Raw genomic sequence first — 15,773 nt, 5'->3', positions numbered from 1 at the left:
CTGCCTCTGAATGGAATTTCCCGTCCTTGAAATTACTAGATGAGGGGAAATAAGAAAGCTTAAAATAGATAAAGTAGGCCGTTATTTTCAAATATTTTTTTTTGTGAAAGTGCTTTTCATCAAATTGAAATTAAATTAGACAAATGGATTGAATCTTCATAGGAATTCATTTTTGGATCCTCTCCTCTCCTCTCCTCTCCTCTGAACTAAGAAGGATCTTATCTGAAACCTTTCCTCCTCTCCACCTCTCCTATGCATTCAGGTTTCATTTATAATACTACTGTACCCCAAGGTCATTCCCACATACCTTTATAGTTTATTCTGCACAGACAACTACCACAGATCATGGAGGTGTGTGTGTGAAAAAGGGTACATAAGACTTTTCTTTCTGTAGTCATTGACCCACTAGGCTGATGGCACTTAAGTAAACTAACAGACAAGAATTGCATCAATGATACCTTAACATAACTTCATGCATATTTATAAACATATAATTATTTTATCACATATTTTTTAAAAAATCAAAAACACCTCTATATCATTCACCTTAACATTCAGTTGTGTGTATTTACCTCACACACACCTATTCCAACTCTGGTTCCAAAAAGCTGCACAAAATAATTTTGTTGTACACTTATCCTGTCCAAGATTAGAGTCTAAATAATGGGTAGTCATCCAGAAACATCGCAGAATAGCAAAGAAGCAAATGATAGTAGTAACACACTATGTCATTTTCCAGTGATGAGTAAGTTCCTCAAAAAATGATGGGGGGGGGAGAGAGAGAAATTCCCAATCCCACAATGAATAAGATGAAAAACCAGATTCTTTAGTTACAGTGAAAGAAGGATTACAGAAAATTGAAGACAGATTTTGCACAATACTTCAGCATGGAATCTGCCAGTCTCAGATAAAGCTCTAAGAAGTATTAAATGGTGGCATCAACCACATGATACACTTGAGAAATAAGTCTCTACTCTCTTAAAAGAGGATTTTGAAATGATTAGCTTTACTATAAATTACTTCTCCTGTGTGGATATGACGATTAAACAAGAAACTTGCTGAAGCCCATTTTGACTTGGAAATATTGGTTTCCTATCCAAGTTTATTAACTAATTCCTAGGAAACCAAAGACTATTTACATTATACCCTATAACAGCATTTCTCAAGTGAAGCATAATTTAGTATCTTCAGTCCAATGAACCTTCAAAAAGATGGAGTCCCATCAAGCAACACTCTGGTTCTCTCTGGGGAGGCAGAGTTGCATTACTTTGCTTCACTCAGCAACAGTGGATTCTATGCCTGTCCAGAAGTCATTGAGAATGAAGCAAACGATCAGTTGGTCTTCCTCAGTTCGATTCCCACATTTTAGCAACATTCAGACCACTTCCTTGAACACCCAAAAGAACACCAGGAAGTATTAACAAAGCACCCATGTTTGACTTCCAAATGAAGCTGTGCTTTATTTGGAGGGCAGCCATGTGATCTTAGAAAAAAAAAATGCAGCTGCTTTAAAGAGTTGGGATATTCACAGGAACTGCATTTTTAGTCCTCCATACAGCAAAATATATTTGTCCAGATTATTTTCAAAGTGCTCTATAAATCTATTCCAAAATATACTAAGCTTTAGACTTTTCTATTTTCATCTAACTCAGTGGTTCTCAACCTGTGGGTCGGGACCCCATTTGGGGTTGAACGACCATTTCACGGGGGTCGCCAAACAACGCAGTCCGCCATTTTTCCCCCTTTTCCTTAGCTGTGCTACTCCCTTTTATTCTATTGGCTTTTGAAAGCCAATAGAATAGACTCTCTTGAATAGAGTCTAATTCTATTGGCTTTCAAAAGCCAATAGGAATTGTCCAGGCTGTCTCTGCCCTGCTGAGCCCGCCAAAAGTCCCATTCTGCAAACGGTGCTGCACCAGTTGAGTAGTCCTCGACTTACGACCGGTTGAGTAGTCCTCGACTTACAACCGGTTGGGAGTCACGGCATTAAAAAGGTTGAGAACCACTGATCTAACTGCAATACAAACATGCCTTGCCATGCTCTTTTTTTCCCCCGTCACATGACATTGCCTTCATCTCACCCACCACTCATGAATAGGACAGTCTTGCATCATCTTTAGCTGTACTGGTGTTAAAATATCCCTTATTTCAAAATCATCTAAGCCAGGCTCAAGGCGTACAAAATCTATAAAATCACTCTTTTTCATCCATTATCTTGGAGGCAAGTCATATAAAACAGAAGCAGTTGAAACCAAATTAGGGGTTGGCAATGAGGACAGCAAATTTCATGCTTGTATCGTTTCCTTGCCAAGTTACAGCAGCAATGGAGGGAGAGGTCCTTTTCCTCAGAAGTCTATTTCACTTTAGCCCTGAGCCTATTTGAAAGTGGACAACAAAGATTTACCAATTGTGCTGTTTCCCCCCTCCCCTTTGCTTCTGTTCTAAAAGATTCTTTGTTAGCCAGTTTTGTTGATGTGTCAAAGAAACGTCAACAGGTTTTGATCCTCTTGAAGTTATCCAATAAGCTTCTTCAGTTCCAACTGGATGGTGGGGAATGGAAGGATTTATACTCCTTGCAGACAGCCGGTCATTTGCATTCTTTTAGAGAGTCATTGAGGCCACTTGGAGGTTTATCTGTGTCTTCAAGGTCACCTGAGTGGTGCAAATGGGTGTGGAGCCTTCTTGGAACTGCCATTTGCACCACACCCATTTGCACCACTCAGGTGAGATCCATTTGCAGATTTTCTACATGTTAGATATAATGACAGTGGTTCGATTATTAGATAGATTTCCACATCAGGGATATTTGCTTATACCGGTATAATACAGAATTTTTGTTAAATACAGACGGGGAAAGCTTATAACTATTTCTGACCCATTACGCAAGGAGAAGGGAATATATTAGATTTTTTTTATGTATCTTTCAGAAATCCAGTCAAGGTGGATTTTTTCTTATGTTTAATGTTAGATGTATTTAATATTTGGTGCTTTTTTCTTTTTCTTTTTTTATACACACAGTTCTTTGTTGTTCTTCTTAGTGTTAGATGTTTGTTAGTCTCTTCTCTTTTAGTTTTGTATTTTATCTTTGGTGATAAAAGAATAAATAAACATGTTTAAGACAACATGCATGTGATGTTCCAATGTGATAACTGGCCAAAAGAAATGGCTTATTTTTGCAATTTATATGAACCAGCAATCAACAGTGACTAGCATTGATGATGTTACCTAGTTTGAGTAATGAAATGTCTGCAAGAAAACAAACAAGCTCAGGGAATACAAGGACCCCTCATTTAAACCCTGAGCTACAAATATTCTCCTTTATTGGAACCAACAATCAGCTATCCATTGTAATGCACACTTCTCCAAATTTTGTATTCACTTTTCTGTTTTAAAAATGTGTATTTGAATGACAACACTACACTATTTTTTTATTTGTTAGATTTACATCCTACCTTTCCTCAAGAAACTGAAGACAGCTTACATGGAAATCTTTCTTCACAGTAAGCTCCATCATAGCAACCCCATGTTGGAGGTAGGGCTGAGAAAGAGTTACTGAAACAAAGTTATCCAAGGAGTTTCTACGGCTGAAGAAAGATCCTGGATGTCACCTATTCTAATCTCTCTGGCCACTACACCAACCTAACAAGTAATACAAGGCTAGTAATTTGCCCAAACAACAGCATTGTATATTTGCTTATGACTTCTTTGGCTCCATCCTGGGATATTTGAATAACTGCCATATCTTTAGAATATTTTGCCCTATTGTACATCAACTGAGTGTTGCCCACTCCAACTGGCAACAATTGTCAAAAGTCTAAGTTGAAAGACATCTTTTTTGTCACCTGCTACCTCTTTTTGTGGAGATGCAAGGGTTTGAACTGGTGACCTTCTTAGAGCAACTATTTCGCAACATCCTAATGTTCACTTTGCATCTCACACAGTCCTTTCCTCAGCAGGACCCAAGGATATATCAAAGATTCTGCTTCTTTATAACAGGAATGGTGGAGATTATGTCACATATCCTTTTGATAAAAAGATCCACTAAGTCATGTTAAGTTCCTAACTGCCTTGGAAATTCCACTGATTTTAGATTAGATATTTCATGGAGAAGCACGGCTGCAATATTTGTTAAATGGCAAAATTCTGTTTAACAGTTTGCAAGATAAATATTGTACAGAGGACAAGACAAGATTTTTTTTTAAAAGATGATACTATGCAAATAGAATATTTTAGCTTCTGAGCAGTGTTTCTTTAATTTAATATTATACCAATTTAGTAATTTAGCTAGTATTTTTATATGGGAGCATTATTTACATTCATATTTTATCTTAATATCTAATGTGCTTGGTAACTTTTGTATCTTGTCTTGCTTCACATAACTTTGGCTATCCATAATAAAGGATTTGATTTGATATTCAAACCAGTCTTTTCAATAGAGGGGGTTTTCTTTTAAGTGCAGTTTGTCCAAAACCAGTTGGAAGCTACTGGTCTAATATGTTGTTTACAGCACTGATAAAGTCTCTACTAGATACTCCTGTACTGACTGGAATATGTCCCTTCCTTTTTTCTCCCCACATTTGTTCACCCCAGTAGTGAGAAGCTCCTTGCACCAAAGACAACCTTTTGTAAGGTTGAAGAAAAACATTTTACAGGGTTGTGGCCTCTGATTGGAACTGGATTATCAGTTCTCTTGGCAGCTGCTGGCTAATGTGATACTAGGTTTTCAGCCACTTGTCTGCATGATTGGTTGGTTGCCTAGTAGAAGCCTTTAAACAAAGGCATCACCAAACCCTTAGCAATCTGTTAGAATGGTCTTGCTGGAGTAAAAGAGGAGTTTGTTTGTTTTTGTTTTGGTAGAAGATGGTTTTTAATGAAAATTCTGTGCTGTGCTGTTATCTGGAAAATGAGAACTAATGGGTTCTCATGAATGAGGAAATCAGGATGCTGTAGTTAATATCTTCTTATTTGCTTTCTCTCTTCTTTCTGTTGTTTCGCTGCCTTATTTGAAGGATAGGCTGAAGCATGCCAGCTTGTTAAATTCTGTGTTTAATCCCAATAGGAAGATTAATTAGTAAATTAATTTCTAAGTTATGACTTCCTTTTTATTGGAGAACACTGAATGAAGCTAAGGAGAAAAATCCAGATGGGACTGAAAATAGATGAGGGGAAAAATAATCAAACCCTCTCTCATCTATCTATCCATTGGCTTTTCAGGTTGAATGTTTAAATCTCAACAGTTATTCCTTACTTTGTATGGATATACTTTTTTTGCATATAGGATGAATGAAGTACAATGTTCATCCCCCTGTAAAAGTGAATTATCCCATAACTGTTTCTGGGAAAATCAGAATAGTAATTCTGATTATTATAAATCAAAATAATTTGCATGGAGTTTGCATTTCTAATAAAATTTACAAACATTTTTAACTTCTTTTTTTAATGAACCAAATATTGATATGGAAAAAAAAATCACAACTTGCAATGGGATGTTGTACCGATCATTTCTAAAGATCCATTTTCAAAATGTGTATTTAAAAACCTGAAGAGATGGCTATGCATCTGAATTATTTTTTGCTAGAATAAATTCCAACTTGAAACTATGCATTTAAAATTCTGTAAATTTGGTGTATTCTTTTATAAAATGTAGCTTCATCTCAATCACTATAGAATCTCAGAAACCCTAAGTACAGATTTCTGCTGAAATGTTTTAAATTGTAACTTGGAGAAGAATATCGTAAGTAATTATGAAATTATTTCTCCCATTAGATTAACTGCAGAAGGAAAGCTTTCAGAACTGTAGAGTGTTTCCATAACTTTGGGCCTATTCTTCTTTAATTGCAAAACTTCTGTTTACAAATATATAGATTGGGGAGAAAACAATGAGGTTTGAATTGGGTGGAAATCTTACCTTCCCCCCAAATTCCTCTTCTGTATGGTTCCAATTAAAATGAGTTACTTCAGAAGCTATCTAGCAAACAACCAAATTAATTCCAAAATCAAATTCTTCATTGATTCAATTTCTCCTACTTCTTATAATGTCTTTTGCCACAGATCAGAAACCTTCCTGTAGATTCTGTACTCTGAGAACTTTATCATTTCAATCTTGGATGTCATTGAAAACACTTATACTGGCCTTCCAAGTTATTGTGAACAATGGTAAACAGTTCCAGGTTTCTAATGTTCCTGGATACCAGAACCTTATAGTTATAATCTCATATGTCAACTACCATATTGATTTTTTTTGTATATATTTTATTAGTTTTTTATGGGGTTAGGAATAAGGTGGGGTTGGGGTTGGGGTTGGGATTTAGGTTAGGGTTAGGATTAAGGTTAGGGTTGGGATTGGGGTTTTTCTAAATAACATTCTCAATATTTAGCAAACAGCATAATGTCTGGGTTCATGTATTTAACAAACAAAATGGATAATAGTTAATTATCATAAACAATATGTTAATTAATCACTCAATAGCCTTCTTCTTGCTAATATATATTCAGAATATCACATTCCTTGCTCTCTAATTCATCTTTCTAGCCATTGATAGATTTTTTTTTGGACACTCATCTTTCATTCAATAGGTTTAAGAGAGGAAAGGTTAAATGGGGAAAGATTCTGGAACTATCTGAGGCTAAAAAAATATCTATTTCAGATTTATCCTGAACTCTGTTGAAATCTAATGTCTTGGGAAAAGCAGATTACAGATATTTAATGGCTGAATGTCTGCCCTGACTCATTTTTGGATTATCTCTTACCACCAAAGCAGATCTAAATTTGTTAACTCTCTTTTTTCTTCTTCTTATAATAGATGATATATAAATAGTTTATATATCATCACTCTCATTTTTCTGGTGTGAATTGAGAGGAACCTGGGAACAATTAAACTAAGCCAATACAGTCCATGTTTGTGTTAATGGTTCTGCAACCTGTGTGTGGCCATTAAAGTATTTGAGCAGCTGATGGGACTGAGATAGTTTCTCATGATAAGGATGGGGCATATTGCAACTAGAACCTAATCTTGCAATGTCACGAGACCTGTTGTGACATATCACAACTTTTTTTCTATTGCCAGCAATGGGGTATGCACGGTTTCACTATAATGCATCCGGCCCGCATATGGAGTAGGGATTAAAGAAGATTCACATAGCTGCAAGTTTCTTTCTTATTTCCTGTCTGCATATTTGCATTAATGGGCATACTCTGCCTTCCTGATTTGTATCTTTGCATTCAAAAATATCTTAACGAATAAACAATGGCAGGGAATCTAGTGGGACTCCTTTCAGGGTTATTAAGCATATAAATTAAGCAGAGCAACAAATTAAACTTTTTGCCTTTGGCCAGCCAACTGCTACTGTAAGATACAGATAATACTCACATGTATGCTTTTAACACTTTTTGTCCTTATTTTTATGATTTTACCTGAAACAGAACACAAGCTGTTCTAATTTACCTGAAACTGAAGACAAGCTGTTCTAAACCACTATACAACAAAATAGACACATATGCCATTTTGTATTTAAGAAATGTGATCTGTTCCAAAATGTTTCCAAATTTAGCCTTCCATAAAGTTCAGCCAGATCCATTCTAGATATCTATTAATTTCATTTCTCAGTTGCTGCTTTCTAATCTTAATCCTAGCAGATATAGTTAGAGATGTTGCTATTCAGTTTTTATGCCACTGGATATTTCTGGGTAAATGAACTGAACGTCTGGAGGATTGGTCTAATATTTTAGCGAAGGGAGCCTTTGTGCTGCATATGGGCTCTTATTCACCTATCCCCAATGCTTTTTTTCTAAAAAAAAAAAAAAAAAGGGTGCCAGAACTCACACATGTCATACAACCTGCCTTGCCTACTCTACAAGGTTCCATCCCAAAAAGGTAGTGGAACTCCGTTCTGGGCATTCTATGAGAAAAAAAGTCCTGCCTATCCCTATGCTAAGATCTCACTTTGTGTTACACCCTTAGAAAGGCTTCTAGAACTAAATGAGGTTTAAGGAATTTGGAGCCCTATATGAAAAACGTCATGGTTTCGACAGATGAAACCGTTCAAAAGAACTTTGAGACATTATTTTCCTTAAAGAATCTTTTATTTGAGAAACAAAGTATCGCCACTACATAGTTGAACCCATAAACTAATTTCCCCTCCCCTGTATTCAAAGTAACAACATACAATTCCCACCCCCAATAAACAGTCATAAAGCACATTCCCCAGCTCTCCAGCCCGCCAAAACATTATCAGCTCTGGACCCAGTTTGTCCTTGGGTTCCCATGGCAGAGTTATTATTATGGCTAACTGAGCTCGCATCCCAAACCCCCCTCCCTGCACCAACTAATTCTAAGAGTAAGAAAAAGGGAAAAGAGAAAATGGCTGCATTTTCATTTGTTGTCAAAGCAAGAACATATGATGTTAGCAGTGTTGACAAAGTACTTGAAAGCAGATTGAGTAATACAGGCTTATATTAAATTCATTTCTTACATTGGTCTTCATCCAAGGTAACTATACAACGAGCAAAGAAACCCATTTTTAGATATTTTATCCTGCATTTATAATTTTTCTTATAAATAATTCAAAGCAGCAAATATACCTAATATTCCTTCCTTCTCCTATTTTCTCTACAACAGGGGTGTCAAGCCCAATCGCATCGTGGGCCATATCGTGATGTATCGGGATGTTTTTTGCCCTTGTGGAGCCGGGGTGGGCGTGAACTGCATGGGCTGCATCTAGTCCGTGGGCCACATGTTGGACATGCCTGCTCTACAACAACCACCTTGTGAGGTAAGTTGGGCTGGGAGAGAGTGACTGGTCCAAGGACACTCAGCTGGCTTTCATGGCTAAGATGAGACTAGAACTCACAGTCTCTTGGCTTCTAGCCTAGTGCTATTTCTGCATAACATTCCATTTAAAGTTGCTTTTGCAAGAAATACTCTTAGGTAAAAAAAAAAATTGAACAGAGATGTAGTCATGCAACAGAAAACAAGGGGCCTAGATGGTAGGAATGTAACCAGTGTACTATAGAGATGAATATATACATACTGTATTGAAGAAGTCAGGTCCAAAGTGTGGAAACTCAGTGGACAACAATGGATAAACCACAACTTCTCTATTCCAACCTATCATACAAAATTGTTGTATAGGGGAAAAAAAAGTTGGAGAACAGAGTGTTATGGAGGAAAGGCAAATGTATAAATCCAATAAATAAGGATAGATATTGAGGATATTTAAAATGTTTATCACAATTGTAATGAATACAAGACATTCTTACAATATTCCAGAAGTAAAAGAAATGAAAGATTTCTAACTATCTTTTGGGATAATTAATGGGTAAATCTATAAAAAAATATATTCATACGCATTAGGATGCCTGACTTAAACTCAATGGAACTATGCTTTTACCATGAAATTCAAAATCATTGAATAAAATCAGAAATAAGCTCACAGAACTGGAGTTTGTGTGATACCATTTAGTAGTCAAGAAAAAAGTCATCACAGTAAATAATTTAGGTGCATTAACTCAACATACAGATAACTCTTGGTGCCATTTCCAAATGGAGAAAAAGCAAGAGAGCGTCAGCTTAGCCTCAAATGAAAAGCAATGCTGTATTTGAAATACACTCTAGCATATGCTAAACTGAATTTCCCATACCATAAAACTTATGCAGATGTACATACTTTCTAATGCATATTATGATTACATAATACATATGGAATGTGGTGAAAACACTAAATGCTAATGATTTTCTGAGCCCAAATCCATTTCTTTTCCTGTTTGCAAAACAGTATTTCCTACATTTTTTTATAAAGCTTTTTTCTTGGATGTGATTATTATAGAATTCTAAAGTGTCCTTCCATTTGCTGGAAATTCTAGTCTATTCTTTTTCAGGAAGAGCAGATCTGAAATCTCTCTGGAAACATGAATGTTTCAAGCCACTTTTTCCCATCTCCTCCTCTTCCCTTGCAATTTGGTGTAATTGGGTGGTGTTAAAAGCATATTGCTGATGCGACTAACCCATCAAGCATAAGTTATAAGCAACTGTTCCTGTATGACTTGACAAAAGTTCTTCAGAATTCTTCCTGAATTCACAGTTCCCCTCCAGCAATATATCAACTGCATTATTTTACAAAGAATGAAAGGACTTTCTTAAAGAGACTGGCAACATTTTCTAACCTCCAAAATTACATGACATGATTCTGAAGGAAATTGCAAAAGAAAATAAGATACAGAATAGTTAGATACCAATTGGATGAATATTGCAGCATGATTGGGCAAGGATGCTTTTGTTTCATAATGAAATAATTTACACCATCTGATTGACATTTAGACATAACTAACTATTTTTTTTTTAAGTTGAACAACAGCACATCTATATTTCTTATTCAAAACTGAAATTCTGGGTAAATTCACCTCAGGGTAAAAGGTTTGATTAAAAGCCGATTGTTTGCCAGGATATATAAGAACAATTCTATTTTGCAGAAGAATAAAGGATTGCACCTTAAATTCTTTGGAATTGTGCAAGATGTCCACAAGAAATGTCTGTAATTCAATAAGAACGTTTTGGTCATGTTCCTCAGGACATGGCATTCAGGAGGAAGCATTGTCTTATTTCCAGAAATGTTAATCTGTTTAACAAATGGCTGGGTTCACACAAGATACTAAATCATAAACCATGATTCATAATCTACAATCATTCATAAAATGATCGTGCTTATACAACATGCTGAATGAAAACTGAGCAAACCACATCCTAACTTAGGATGATACAACATCTGCTACAGTAGCTATTGTTAGTTTTCTCACCCATAACTTCCTTTTAAGTCAAAATCTGTGTGACCTCGAGTTTACACATCAACTTGCTTAGCTGTTGAGAACTCCTTTGAAGACCCTGCTCAGATCTTTTACAGGTCTGGAATAGGGCCTATTTTATTGGGACATGTTGCAGGTCCTCATATTATGACCACAACTGAGCCCAAACTTTTCATTTTTGACCTTCCTTGCCACAGATGTTAAGTGAATCACTGCAACTATTAAGTTAGTAACATGGTTGTTAAGTCCATCTGACTTCCCCATTGACTTTGTTTGTCAGAAAGAGTGATCCCAGGACACGACAATCATCCTAAATATGAGCCAATTGCCAAACATCCAAATTTTGATCACATGACCACGGGGATGCTGAAGTGTGAATTTATAAATCACTTTTTTTTCAGTGCTGTTGAAACTGAACAGCCACTAAACAAATTGTTGTAAGTTGAGGACTACCTATAATTGGAAAGTGTTCCTTTGTGAGCCATTTGCTGTGTTTATTCCACAAGCAGCTGAAGAAAGACAAGGAATTGTAGCAGTGCAATTAAAGTCCCAGTCCTTTTGGCCTTGCTTCAACTTTGCATTTATACTGTATAAAGATGGAGGGGGGGGATTCAATTGCACTGCTACAATTGCTATCTTGACTTTTTAATTCCAAAAAACAGCACTGGTTTCTTCTCAGTTGATCTTTATTACTTTATGAGCTGTGGTGGTACAGTGGTTAGAATGCAGTATTGCAGACTAATTCTGCTGACTGCCAGCAGTTCGATCCTGACTAGCTCAAGGTTGATTCAGCCTTCCATCCTTCCGAGGTTAGTAAAATGAGGACCCGGATTGATGTGGGCGATATGCTGACATTGTAAACTGCTTAGAGAGGGCTGTAAAGCACTAAGAAATGGCATATAAGTCTAAGTGCTATTTATTATTTTCTTACTGATTTATGTATTTGAAATATGTTTTATTAGCATTGATTTTACTTTTAAAATTGTATTGTTATTTTGCCTTGTTGTTACCAAGAGATGAAAAACCATCATATAAATCCAATAACTGTTCTAAAAATTTCAGGAAGAAACCAGTGGTATTTTGTTTTTAATTCTTCAGCTTTAAAATAGGGTTTATTGCTGTTGCTTCTCTCTACTAAATTTTCTATCTGGGTGTTTTAACAGTTGACATATCCGAAATTTTATTGTACTCATTGTATATTTTTAAAGTTATTAGCAGCCTAATGAATCATTATGGTTAAGAGGTAGATGATGTCTGTTTTATCCAAGCAAACAGATCAATTAACCTCAGCTGCCTTTAGCCAATGTTCCCAGAGCCAGCATTCTTCACACACTTCCAGTTAGCTCAGCAACGCGTTCTCAAAATGATCTGCATCAATATGTCATCAATCAAAACAAAGATCACTGATCCTTATTTAAACTGCCAACAGTCAGTTCTGAGCTGAACAATAAAACCACCTGCCATTAATCATTCAATCACCTCATCCATAATTATTTAATTATGTGAAAATAGCTTATTATGTCTCCAATTTTTTTTAGTGTCCCTTGCAAGGACTCAGATATGTTTATAGCATATTTTGCATTATATTGTTGACTGAGATTGGAAAACCTTGTAAGGTTATATGCAGTATTCTTTGAGCCACCTAGGGCCTAATGTAGTCTGTACTTACAAAGGGTTTTTTTCAATCATGCAGATGCCTCCCACTTCTAACTGCTTTTCTCTTAACCATGTTTACTTGGAAAGTCAAAACCTGACTGAGCAAATTGCTGGTGATAATGGAGCAGGACACTGAAGCCTGGAGGTCCTCAATTTTAATTTCTTTTAATTCTACCTGGATATGTATATGTATATGTATATGTATGTATATTTATGTCTTTAATTACGTTAAAAATTAGAATCCTGGGTGATGCCATGTAGTAAAAACAAATAAATACGCACACCAGGATAATATCAAACTAAAATTGTTTAATAAAATGCTGAGCTTTCATCGGTCAGCACTGCCAACGTCATCAGAACATAAAAACAAGTCAATGAGAGTTCCCTTTTTATAATGCCAGCCGACTTGCGCATGGCTCCTGGACCTCAAGGGAACTCCCATTGACTTGTTTTTATGCTCTGATGATGTCGGCAGTGCTGGCTGACAAAAGCTCAGCATTTTATTAAACAAATCTTAGTTTGATATTATCCTGGGAGAAAGCCTGTTTAAGCAATCTGCATTGGTTCTGGAGTCAGGTTTTATTGAAAGCGAATGCATAGTCTTTCAGAGGCCATTCTTACTCAAATGAAGAAATTAAAACTTCATGTCTAGTTTAATGAAGAGAAGGACCAGGAGTGAGATGTTAGCAGTGTTCCAATACCTCAGGGGTTGCCACAAAGAAGAGGGAGTCAAGCTATTCTCCAAAGCACCTGAAGGCAGGACAAGAAGCAGTGGATGGAAAATAATCAAGGAGAGAAGCAACCTAGAACTAAGGAGGAAAATTTCCCTTTCAGTGAGAACAATTAATCGGTGGAACAACCTGCCTCCAGAAGCTGTGAATGCTCCAACAATGGAAGTTTTTAAGAAGAGACTGGACAGCCATTTGTATGAAATGGTATAGGGTTTCTTGCCTGAGCAGGGGGTTAGACTAGATGATCTCCAAGGTCCCTTCCAACTTTATTGTTGTTGTTGTTGTTGACCATGGCGGTCAGAGAGGCTCTCAGCCATATCAAAAAATCTTGGACAGCATTTAGGAGAACTACCCATTGATAAAATTTCTATCTATCAATTGCAAAAATCCACACTGTTTGGATTCTACACATGTACTAAACTGTTACATTACAATCCTAGCTTCTTAGGAAGATCTCAATGTGTGTGAAAGCCAACAACAGCTAAAGAACTGGCATTTGTAACTTCACATTATTGTGAACAGAGAATAATAATTCCCTCCATGGATATCCCCCTGAGAATATGGCTAGTGTACCTATGCCTTTGATGTCTCATTAGTGGGTATTTTCCAGAAATTTTTCCTACCCTCATTGCATTATACATATTTTACTGGCAGATCATCCAATTAGTTTGTTCCTCACCTTAAGGAACAAATTCATTGATTGTATTCCCAAATGTTACTTATTTTAATCAAATGAGAGCAGTTCCTTCAACTTTTTATTAACATTAAAGAATAAAATATTTATAAAGTTTCTGACAAGCCCCAAGTTCGTAAAGATTACAAAAACCTTTGTAAAGAGTACAAAATGGGGTTAACATGTACAGTATATGGAAATCTGCAGGAAAAAAAATAAATTTTCTTGCAATGCTTGTATAGTTAGCATCTAGGGGGTTGTTCTATGGGGTGAGGTCCCCACCTAGAAACTAGCTACAGATAGTCCCTGACTTATAATTTAATGACCATTTGAAGTTACAATGGCACTGAAAAAAGTGACTTATGGTCATTGTTCACACATATGACTATTACAGCATCCCCATGATTTATATTTGGATGCTTGACAACTGACTCACATTTGGTTGCAGTGTCCTCTTCCCCTTTTGCAACCTTCTGACAAGCAAAGTCAATGGGGAAACCAGATTTATTTAACAACCAGGTTACTAATTTACAACTGCAGTCATTCACTTAACAAATGTGGCAAAAAGAGTCATAAAATGGGGCAAAACTCACTTAACAAATTTCTCACTTAGCAGCATAAATGTTGGGTTCAATTGTGGTCGTAAGTTGAGGACTACCTGTGCTTACTTTCATTAAAAACACATAGTGTTAATCACACCTGATTAATCCATACAGAGCAAACACAAATGCCTTTTTTTACCCCATCAAGACTTTGCTTTTGACTTTAAAGTCAGCAAGTGCAAATGGTCTTCTGCTTCTCCAAGACATAAATAACTTAGATCCAGGCAACAGGAGAATTGTTTAGAATGCAGAGCTTGTAGCATTAGCACTGCAATTAACAAAGCAAATAAAACCGATACCTGGAAAGCATAAAAAGATCTCTCAACTCTTACATCTTTACCATGTACATTCATCTGTTCAATTTATTTTATTCAAGGTGATAAGAGTGTAGAAATATATCATAGCTTTGTAAAAAACAAAAACAGAAGTTGTTCAAGTTTATTTCTTCCCCACCCCACCAAATTTTATATGGAAGTTCTCTTCATTTTCTATATAAGCCAGATCTTTTATATTTTATCCTATCTAAGAGAAAATCTTGTGGTGTTTTTTTTTTTTTTTTAAGAATATGGTCTCATGTGGAAGTTAACCTAAAATTGGTTGCAATTGTTTTTTGCTGAAAATACATTCAGACTAAAATTAGAAAATCTATATGTATTTATATGTAAAGTCTATTTGTATCAAACAACCTATCATCAGATCAATGACATATCTGGGACCAGAGTTATCTAGAGGGTGAGGTTAAAAAAAAAGGAAAGATGATGATCATAACAGTTCCATCTGTTTTGTTTTTGATTTTTTTTAAAGGTGGAATTTCCCCAAAGCATCCCAAAATAAACAGTCCTTGATCAATTCCCAAACTGTCATGTTAATGTTTCCCACATTATTTCTGCTTGATGACCCCACATCTGTTCAGCATCTACTTTCTTGTTTGCATTTCCAAAACTCAAATGATACCTTTTATAAATATTCCTTTTCTTTTGCTCTGAAACGCCTATGCTCAGAAAGGTTTTGGATTCTTCTATTTTGTTTCATTTATCATCCATGACTTTTTTTAAAAAAATAAAATAAATAAATCTACTTTTTTGTTGAGCTACACTTAATTTCTACCTCCTAAGTGCCATGTGAACATTGGAGATAACTCTGACCAGTGTGGGCCATTGCCAATGTCAATGCCAGAGTGAGCCACATGGGCATTCTTATAGAGCCAAATATCACATGAAACAGGTTTAGCATGCAAATAATGTGATTTATGTAATTTATATCACTTGTGTGATAATGCCATGATGCACAAGAATTTATCATAACTTGTATCA

Source organism: Crotalus tigris, unplaced genomic scaffold (assembly GCF_016545835.1).
Source record: "Crotalus tigris isolate CLP2741 ecotype Arizona unplaced genomic scaffold, ASM1654583v1 scf7180000018919.839542, whole genome shotgun sequence".
In the NCBI taxonomy this organism is placed as follows: Eukaryota; Metazoa; Chordata; class Lepidosauria; order Squamata; family Viperidae; genus Crotalus; species Crotalus tigris.
The sequence above is the reverse complement of the archived record's forward strand: the minus strand, read 5'-3'. Positions refer to the sequence as shown.